Raw genomic sequence first — 8,963 nt, forward strand, 5'->3', positions numbered from 1 at the left:
CGAAGAGCAAAAACCTGGGCGCTTGTGGGGCGCTCTGTTCAGAGAGAAACCCAAGAGCGCTTCTTCGCTGTTGGCCCAGCACAGCCCCGCCCTTTGGGGCCACCGTCGCTTTGTCCCCGACTCAGAGCTGCCCCGGCAGGGAAGCCATCGGGCACCGACTTCCCCTCCACGACGCCGTCTGGGCCCAGCCGTGTTGTGGCGGAGAGCACATGCCGTTCCCGGGTCCCGCTCACATCCCGTCGCGCTGCAGTGACTTGGCAGCTGCGGTTCTAGACCAGAGAGGAGGGAGCCCGACTCTGGGGCGCGTCATTCAAGACCCGCCCTGTCCGCAGTCCGGGACCCTTCAGGGGATGTCGGGGAGCCCATTCCAGCCCGATCCCCACAGGCCCGGCCGAGGGGCCCCACTCTACACGAATCTGAATAGGGGGCCGCTGGCAGTGTTACATATACATGAATAAGTCCATCAGGTTTGCTGGGGAGCTCTTCACATTGCCGCCCGGAAGTAGAATTCTTCCTCTCCCTCATTGGTCTTTGGAACTGGATGTGGATGTCCAGCTGGATGCAGACTGTTTGTTTGTTTGTGTTTTTTTAAATATATTTTATTGTTTTGTTTTGTTTTTTACAGAGAGGAAGGGAGAGGGATAGAGTCAGAAACATCAATGAGAGAGAAAAATCGATCAGCTGCCTCCTGTACACCCCCCACTGGGGATATGCCCGCAACCAAGGCACATGCCCTTGACCGGATTCAAACCTGGGACCCTTCAGTCCTCAGACTGGCACTCTATCCACTGAGCCAAATCGGTTAGGCTTCCTACCTTCTTTAATAATAATAATAATAATAATAATAATAATAAATAATAATAAAATATGTATATATACATACACACACATTTTTTGCTGGACACACATTAATTTGTAGAATAAACCTCATTATCTTGAATTTTAATTTTCTGAGCCCTTTTGGGGATATGGAGCACTGATAACCCAGCTAGCCCAGAAGGATTGGATCCGTCCCCCCACCCATCACAGGGCAGGGAGACCAGGGAAACCAGCCACACCAGCCTGCCAGCCCTCTCCCTGGCAACCACGCCACCTGGCGGCCGGTTTTTACGAAGACCACCTGGAGCCCGGATTAGATTTCCTGGACTCTGGCACCCTCCAGAGACGAGACATTTCCGCCTGGTGTTTTGTGATCACGTCTCATTTGCCAGGAAGTGATATTAGGCCCAGGAACGATGCTCTCCTTTTACAAAGAAGCGGATTTGGGGCTTGTCAGCCAAAGGGCCTGAGCAATCAGCCTGCATCCGTGCCCACACACAGTTGGCTGGCTTTTCACCAGGCGTGGCTCAGATCGGGCTCATCTGGGGGCCATTCAAGGCCTGTGCTCCCTGGGTGTCTGCAGATTTGCTGCCCGCAGTGACAAGATGGAGAAGGGAGGCTGGATCCTGCTGGTTTGGCTCAGTCAATAGAGCGTTGGCCTGCAGCCTGAAGGCAATCGGATTCGATTCTGGTCAAGGGCACAGGCCCAGGTTTCGGGCTTGATCCCCAGGGTGGGGCGTGCAGGAGGCAGCCGATCAATGATTCTCTCTCATCATTGGTGTTTCATCTCCTTCTCCCTCTTCCTTCCACTCTGACATCAATAAAACTATATTTTTAAAAAACTAGAAAGGCTGGTTTTGGAGGTTTTTTTTATACCTAGATATTCAAAGTACATAATGCATGCTTCTTCCTGCTTTGTTAGGGCTCCTCCAACTGCAGACCCTCCCCCCATCTCATCTTAATTGATTTAATACCAATTATTCTCACCGATTTCCCTCCAACCTGCTGTTGTTGGGTGTCAGGGGAAATTGCCTGAGCTCAAAGACTCTGACAAGGAAGTGAGACAAAGCCTTTTCAACCCAGAGCAGAAGGCATTGCTGGCCCTCAGTACCTCTACTGACAATTTTCAACTCTGCCTCATCCTTGAGTTTTGAAATTAGCCTTATTGAGGAAGGGAGAGGGAGAGAGAGGAACATCAATGATGAGAGAAAATCATGGATCGGCTGCCTCCTGTGCACCCCCTACTGGGGATGGAGCCCGAAACCTGGGCATGTGCCCTGACTGGGTATTGAACCCTGACTTCCTGGTTTACAGGTGGATGCTTAACCACTGAGTCACACCGGCCAGGCCATACATGCATTTGAAGGTGGCTGAGGGGTGACTAATATATAAAGTTTTAAATAAAGCCCTGTCACAGCAATAAGAGGTTTAAACAACATTTCTGCTCAGCACGTCCTGCATGTCCCCCTTTCCTCTCCGATGAAGCCAACGTCTGCCTGTCTGTTCAGAACAGACTCTTAGGAGTGACCTCAGCCCACGCTCATGGAGAACGATGGTGTCAGGAGGGGAAATGTTGACAGGAAATGGAAGTTACCATGACCACGGACTAGGAGAGCACACGAGGGCTCCTCCCCACCACCTGCCCAGCCCCAGGGAAGGGCCCCGTTCTCCTCGGGAAACCTGGGACCCAGAGGAAGGAGGCCCCCAGCCTCAGGAATGAATCCCACACAACACAGAGCCCGAGTCCCGCACAGAAGGGAACACCCTTCCATGGGGGAGTCCTGCTCTGGCCCCAACCTGAGCCCTCACCCCGGTCTGAGAGCCGGTGCAGAGGAGGCCGCTCAAGTCCTGACCCCTGACCAGCCCAGGGAGCTGTGGTCAGCCTCCCCCGGAGGACACTGAGTAAAGACTGGAGATGCCCCGAGGTGAAGGGCAGGCCACGGGGGGTGGGAACCCTGGCCTGGCCCTAGGGCAGGGGCAGTAGGCAGAGCAGTGGGAAGGCAGAGGTGGTCTCTCCTGGGTTCTGATCCCCATGTCACTCAATGCTGTGTCTGGGCCTGGACACTAGAGGGCGCTGAGGGTTTGTTGCTGAGGGATCTGGGTTATCAGAGCTGGACCAGCCCCCTGACAAAGTGCAGGACCAGCTAGCTGCTCAGGGCTGTCATCTGTGACTCCCCAAACCTGGGCCCCACACAGCTCCTCCCACACCCACACCCACGGCCATCCTCAGGCACAGGGACCCAACCCAGCGCCCAGGAAAGAGCAAATAGATGGGGTCTCATTTGCATGAGTGGGCCCTCCCTCCCGCAGACTATGAAGAGGGGCAGGGAGAGAGGTGGGGAGCTCTGCTTCAGCTGTGGGCACAGGAGGCAGGACTCAGGGATGACCTCCACCATGGCCTGGGCCCCTCTCCTCCTCACCCTCCTGGCTCACTGCACAGGTGACTGGAGAGGGGACAGGGGAAGGGGCCTTGGGAAGACACATGGGCCCTGCTTCCTCCTCTTGTCTCCAGACCCAGACTCACCCTGTCTGTGTCTCCCCCTCTTCCAGGATCCTGGGCCCAGTCTGTGCTGACTCAGCCGGCCTCAGTGTCGGGGTCCCCGGGCCAGAGGGTCACCATCTCCTGCACTGGAACCAGCTCCAACATTGGGGGTGGTTACCCTGTGAACTGGTACCAGCAGCTCCCAGGAAAGGCCCCCAAACTCCTCATCTATGGTGACAGCGAAAGACCCTCAGGGGTCCCAGACCGATTCACTGGCTCCAGGTCTGGCAGCTCAGGCACCCTGACCATCATGGGGCTGCAGGCTGAGGACGAGGCCGATTATTACTGCCAGTCCTATGACAGCAGTCTGCGTCCCACAGTGCTGCAGGCCTGTGGGGAAGTGAGACAAAAACCCCTCTGCTCTGGGCGGGGTGAGCCCTCCAGCAGCTGCCTGCTGGGCTCATCCTGAGACCTGTGGTGTAGATTTGCATGTGATTTTAAGCACAAAAATTGGCCATTCACAGCGATCAAACTATAACGGTTTGGGGGTTGCCATGGTGATGAGGAAGGGGGCGGTCCAAGTGGGAGGAGGGGGTCCAGGAGCAGAAACTCTGGCTGTGAGTGCCTGGCTCTGGGAGGACGGGCAGCATGGCGACCGGCAGGGGGCGCTGTCCTATTGTGTCTGTGGAAGCAGCTGAGAGACTGGACCTCAGTGTCCTCAGAATAGAACCAGCCGAGCTTGCAGCCACGTGTGATGGCAGAGGTCAGGCGCATTATTCTGGAGACGGCTTTGCACGGACACCCACACAGAGTCATCACGGTGTACACCTGACACCAATATAATGTCAATTACATCTCAATTAAAAATAAAATAAAATGATAGGAATGAATCTGAATCCTCTGTCCACAGAAGCACCAGCACGTGGACGTCTATGGCAGCTTTCTTAACGCCCAGAGGGAGAGTGGCCAGCAGTCTGTGCCTGGAGGTGTGACAGCTGTGAGTCCAGGTGATGGCACTGATTTATTCACCTGCGGTCTCCAGTGGTTGTCAGCGACAATGGCCTGAATTGGTGGCCCAGAGGCTGAGGGGCCGTGTGCTGTGACCATCGGAAGCTGGGGTGTCTGCTGCTCACTGTGCCCCCAGGCTGGTCACCCCGGGATCTGCAGCTGGGGGTCTGCTGGTGACAAGGCGCTCTCCAGGTCTGTGGCCGGTGCTGCCGCTCCTGGGATTATGGAAGCTCCTAGAAAGTCCTCGGGGGGTTCCCTGGGCAAAGACTCCGGATTGCCAACCGGCAGGACCAGAGCACAGCGGACAGCTCCCTCCTCTGCCTGCAATGGGAAGTGATGTTAGAAAAACGTCTGTTCCCGCCTTCCACCCAGAGCAGAAGGCACTGCGTTCCCAATGCTTTTCCACCATCACCTGGACCCGCAGTGTTCATCAATGTGCAACATCCTAGAATGTTTAAATCAGCCTTACTGTGACATTTACATATAATAACATACATGCATTTAAAAATTATTTCAGAGAGGAAGGGACAGCTAGAGACAGAAACATCAATAATAAGAGAGAATCATGGATCGGCTGCCTCTTGTGTACCCTCTCCTGTGTACATCCTTCTTGTGGGGGATGGAGCCAGAACCTGGGCATGTGCCCTGACAGGGAATCAAACCCTGATACTGGAACTTAGGTGGCCAGGCCATACATGCATTTGAACGTGGCTGAGTGGTGACTGGAGATGCCCCGAGGTGATGGAGAGGTTACGGGACAGGTCCCCTGGCCTGGCCCTAGGGCAGGGGCAGTGGGCAGAGCAGTGGGAAGGCAGAGGTGGTCTCTCCTGGGTTCTGATCCCCATATCACTCAATGCTGTATCTGGGCCTGGACACTAGAGGGCGCTGGGGGTTTGCTGATGAGGGATCTGGGTGATCAGAGCTGGACCAGCACCCTGACAAAGTGCAGGACCATCTGCTCAGGGCTGTCAGCTGTGCTCCCCACACCTGGGCCCCACACAGCCCCTCCTATGCACATTCCCGTGGCCATGCACATCAGAGGGCCCTGTCTTAGGCCCATGAGAGATAAAATAGATGGGGTCTCATTTGCATAAAAGGGCCAACCCTCCCACAGACTATGAAGAGGGGCAGGGAGAGAGGTGGGGAGCTCTGCTTCAGCTGTGGGCACAGGAGGCAGGACTCAGGGATGACCTCCACCATGGCCTGGGCCCCTCTCCTCCTCACCCTCCTGGCTCACTGCACAGGTGACTGGATAGGGGACAGGGGAAGGGGCCTTGGGAAGACACATGGGCCCTGCTTCCTCCTCTTGTCTCCGGACCCAGACTCACCCTGTCTGTGTCTCCCCCTCTTCCAGGGTCCTGGGCCCAGTCTGTGCTGACTCAGCTGGCCTTAGTGTTGGGGGTCCCGGGCCAGACAATCACCATCTCCTGCACTGGAACCAGCTCCAATATTGGCAGTTACCATGTGCACTGGTACCAGCAGCTCTCAGGAAAGGCCCCGAAATGCGTCATCTATGAGGACAGAAAACGACCCTCAGGGGTCCCGAACCGATTCTCTGGCTCCAAGTCTGGCAGCTCAGGCACCCTGACCATCATGGGGCTGCAGGCTGAGGACGAGGCTGATTATTACTGCCAGTCCTATGACAGCAGTCTGCGTCCCACAGTGCTGCAGGCCTGTGGGGAAGTGAGACAAAAACCCCTCTGCTCTGGGCGGGGTGAGCCCTCCAGCAGCTGCCTGCTGGCTCAGCCTGAGACCTGTGGTGTAGATTTGCGTGTGATTTTAAGCACAAATATTGGCCATTCACAGCGATCAAACTATAACGGATTCGGGGTTGCCATGGTGATGAGGAAAGGGGCGGTCCAAGTGGGAGGAGGGGGTCCAGGAGCAGAAACTCTGGCTGTGAGTGCCTGGCTCTGGGAGGACGGGCAGCATGGCGACCGGCAGGGGGCGCTGTCCTATTGTGTCTGTGGAAGCAGCTGAGAGACTGGACTTCAGTGTCCTCAGCTCAGAACCACCCGAGCTTGCAGCCACGTGTGATGGCAGAGGTCAGGGGCATTATTCTGGAGCCGGCTTTGCACGGACACCCACACAGAGTCCTCATGGTGTACACCTGACACCGATATAATGCCAATTACATCTCAATTAAAAATAAAATAAAATGATAGGACTGAATCTGAATCCTCTGTCCACAGAAACACCAGCACGTGGAGGTCTATGACAGGTTTCTTAACGCCCTAGACTGAAAGCGGCCAGCAGTCTGTGCCTGGAGGTGTGGCAGCTGTGAGTCCAGGTGATGGCACTGATTTATTCACCTGCGGTCTCCAGTGGTTGTCAGCGGAAATGGCCTGAATTGGTGGCCCAGAGGCTGAGGGGCCGTGTGCTGTGACCATCGGAAGCTGGGGTGTCTGCTGCTCACTGAGCCCCCAGGTTGGTGACCCCGGGACCTGCAGCTGCGGGTCTGCTGGTGACAAGGCGTTCTCCAGGTCTGTGGCCGGTGCCGCTGCTCCTGGGACGATGGAAGCTCCTAGAAACTCCTCGGGGGGTTCCCTGGGCAGCGACTCCGGATTGCCAACCGGCAGGACCAGAGCACAGCGGACAGCTCCCTCCTCCGCCTGCAATGGGAAGTGATGTCAGAAAAACGTCTGTTCCCGCCTTCCACCCAGAGCAGAAGGCACTGCGTTCCCAATGCTTTTCCACCAACACCTGGACCCGCAGTGTTCATCAACGTGCCTCCTCCTAGAATGTTTCAATCAGCCTCACTGTGACTTTTACATAGAATAACATACATGCATTTAAAAATGTATTTCAGAGAGGAAGGGACAGGCAGAGAGAAAAACATTAATAATAAGAGAGAATCATGGATTGGCTGCCTCTTGTGTACCCACTCCTGTGTACATTCTTCTTGTGGGGGATGGAGCCAGAACCTGGGCATGTGCCCTGACAGGGAATCAAACCCTGACACTGGAACTTAGGTGGCCAGGCCATACATGCATTTGAACGTGGCTGAGTACAGACTGGAGATGCCCCGAGGTGATGGGGAGGCCACGGGAGGGGCCCCCTGGCCTGGCCCTAGGGCAGGGGCAGTGGGCACAGCAGTGGGAAGGCAGAGGTGGTGTCTCATGGGTTCTGATCCCCATGTCACTCTATGCTGTATCTGGGCCTGGACACTAGAGGGCGCTGGGAGGTTGCTGCTGAGGGATCTGGGTGATCAGAGCTGGACCATCCCCCTGACAAAGTGCAGGACCAGCTGCTCAGGGCTGTCAGCTGTGACTCCCCAAACCTGGGCCCCAAACAGCCCCTCCCCCACCGACACCCATAGCCATTTTCATCAGAGGGCCCTGCCCCTGGGCCCAGGTAGGATCAAATAGATGGGGTCTCATTTGCATGAGTGGACTGTCCCTCCCGCAGACTATGAAGAGGGGCAGGGAGAGAGGTGGGGAGCTCTGCTTCAGCTGTGGGCACAGGAGGCAGGACTCAGGGATGACCTCCACCATGGCCTGGGCCCCTCTCCTCCTCACCCTCCTGGCTCACTGCACAGGTGACTGGATAGGGGACAGGGGAAGGGGCCTTGGGAAGACACATGGGCCCTGCTTCCTCCTCTTGTCTCCGGACCCAGACTCACCCTCTCTGTGTCTCCCCCTCTTCCAGGATCCTGGGCCCAGTCTGTGCTGACTCAGCCGGCCTCAGTGTCGGGGTCCCCGGGCCAGAGGGTCACCATCTCCTGCACTGGAACCAGCTCCAACATTGGGGGTAACTCTGTAAGGTGGTACCAGCAGCTCCCAGGAAAGGCCCCCAAATGCATCATCTATGGTACTAACTCCCGACCCTCAGGGGTCCCGGACCGATTCTCTGGCTCCAAGTCTGGCAGCTCAGCCACCCTGACCATCACGGGGCTGCAGGCTGAGGACGAGGCCGATTATTACTGTGAGTCCTATGACGACAGCATCAGCGGTCACACGGTGCTGCAGGCCTGTGGGGAAGTGAGACAAAAACCCCTCTGCTCTGGGCGGGGTGAGCCCTCCAGCAGCTGCCTGCTGGGCTCAGCCTGAGGCCTGTGGCTTCTGCTGGTTCCCTCGCTGAGGCCCGGAACCCGGGTTCATCCGGGGACCCTGCCTGGGGGAGAGCGGTCCTCCCTCCCCTCAGGCCTCAGTGTCACTAAGAACAGCTCTCCCAGGCTCAGGGGCTGAAGGAAGGGAAGGCCTCTCCCCACCGGCGGGGCCCCAATGTGTTTCCATCAAATCCTCTACCCACAATTTACTCTATGTGCATCATCCTAGAATGTTTAAATCAGCCTTATTGTGACTTTTACATATAATGACATACATGCAATTTAAAAAATTATTGAGTTCAGGGAGGAAGGGGTAGCTAGAGAGAAGCATCAGTGATGAGAGAGAATCATGGATCGGCTGCCTTCCGCCTGCCCCACACTGGGGATCAAGCCTGCGAACGAGGCATTTTCCATCATTGGGAATCGAACCCTGACCTCCTGGTTCATAGGTGGATGCTCAACCACTGAGTCACACCGGCCAGGCCATACATGCATTTGAAGGTGGCTGAGTGGTGATGGATATATAAAGTTTTAAAATAAAGCCCTGGAATAGCAATAAGATGTTTTAACCTCATTTCTGCTCAGCCTGTCCTGCATGTCCCCCTT

The 8,963-nt window shown here is 56.1% G+C and overlaps 2 gene segments (V, D, J or C); both read left to right on the forward strand.

Annotated features, from left to right (window-relative positions):
• The first annotated feature begins 3,141 nt into the window (after window positions 1-3,141).
• LOC311613970 (immunoglobulin lambda variable 1-40-like) lies at window positions 3,142-3,770 on the forward strand. The segment is given in 2 exons: window positions 3,142-3,259; window positions 3,370-3,770.
• Window positions 3,771-7,737: 3,967 nt separating this feature from the next.
• LOC311613971 (immunoglobulin lambda variable 1-40-like) lies at window positions 7,738-8,358 on the forward strand. The segment is given in 2 exons: window positions 7,738-7,847; window positions 7,958-8,358.
• The last annotated feature ends 605 nt before the right edge of the window (window positions 8,359-8,963 follow it).

Source organism: Pipistrellus hanaki, assembly GCF_964339955.1.
Source record: "Pipistrellus hanaki genome assembly, chromosome: 19".
Classification (NCBI taxonomy): domain Eukaryota; kingdom Metazoa; phylum Chordata; class Mammalia; order Chiroptera; family Vespertilionidae; genus Pipistrellus; species Pipistrellus hanaki.